Here is a 1,154-nt window from a genome sequence, read left to right on the forward strand (position 1 = left end):
GGCAGGAGGATCACTTGAGGCTAGGAGTTCCATACCAGCTTGGGCAACATAGTGAGACTCCATCTCTATAAAAAAATTAAAAATTATCTGTGCATGGTGGCATATACCTGTAATCCCAGCTACTTATGAAGCCAGGGTGGGAGGGTCACTTGAGCCCAGGAGTTTAAGGCTACAGTGAACCATGAGTACACCATTTTACTCCAGCCTGGGCGACAGAGTGAGACCCTGTCTCTAAAACAAGTAAACAACAACAACAACAACAAAACAAAGATATAAATATAATCAGAACATTGTATACAAATCATGTTGTGACACAGTTACATTTTATATAAAATAATTCTTTAGCAGGCTGTATATATTCTATGACATTCTCTTTTACTGTTATTAGAAAATTATACTCCCAGCATTACCTCTATATGTAATAAGACAGACTACACTTTCTTCCACCTCATTACATCTATATGTAGTAAGACAGACTACACTTTCTTCCACCTCTTGGTGAAAGGAATTTTGTCTACTCCCTATGCTTACCTTGTCCCAAAAGCTGAAAGTCTGGATTCTGGGGCTATTTTCCAAAATGACAGAGGATATCAAAGATCATGCAGAATAGATCAAAGTAAGTGTTCATAATGTAAATGCCTATTTCCTGGAAGAGGCACACTCTGAATGAGACAAGGAGATAAAGCCCTAGAGATCTGCCACGCCACTGAGAAATGTCGAATGTGCTCGTCTATTTCCTTTTTCTTTTTCCCCCAGGGGAAGTGTGAATGAAAGTCCCACTATCACAAATTATGCAGTCAAGTTTTTCACATTTGGGGAAATTGCAGGGGTCAGCACATCTGAGTGCAATGGATAAGGCTGGCCATGGAAAAACCACCTTTGTGATGATGGTATTTCCACTGCCAGGTAAGTGTCTCAGATGATTCTTAATCCAGAGTTCATTACCTTATTTTCTGTTTTGATTGGAATTGGAAAGCCATCATCAGGTTTGAGAGAATCTCTACAACAATATAATATAAAGTCAGTGAGGGAAGGGAGTTTTGTCTGTTTTGTTCACCAGTGTATCTCTTTAGCATAGCTAAGTGTACTAGTCCATTCTCACGCTGCTAACTGGGTAATTTGTAAAGGAAAGAGATTTAATGGACTTACAGTTT

At 39.1% G+C, this 1,154-nt stretch overlaps 1 non-coding gene across 1 annotated transcript; it reads right to left on the reverse strand.

Moving 5' to 3' along the window:
• Positions 1–755: 755 nt before the first annotated feature.
• Positions 756–914, reverse strand: LOC129476624 (U1 spliceosomal RNA). The gene has a single exon (XR_008655047.1). It is a non-coding gene; the product is annotated as a U1 spliceosomal RNA (small nuclear RNA).
• Positions 915–1,154: the final 240 nt, after the last annotated feature.

This window comes from Symphalangus syndactylus, chromosome X (assembly GCF_028878055.3).
Source record: "Symphalangus syndactylus isolate Jambi chromosome X, NHGRI_mSymSyn1-v2.1_pri, whole genome shotgun sequence".
Lineage (NCBI taxonomy): Eukaryota > Metazoa > Chordata > Mammalia > Primates > Hylobatidae > Symphalangus > Symphalangus syndactylus.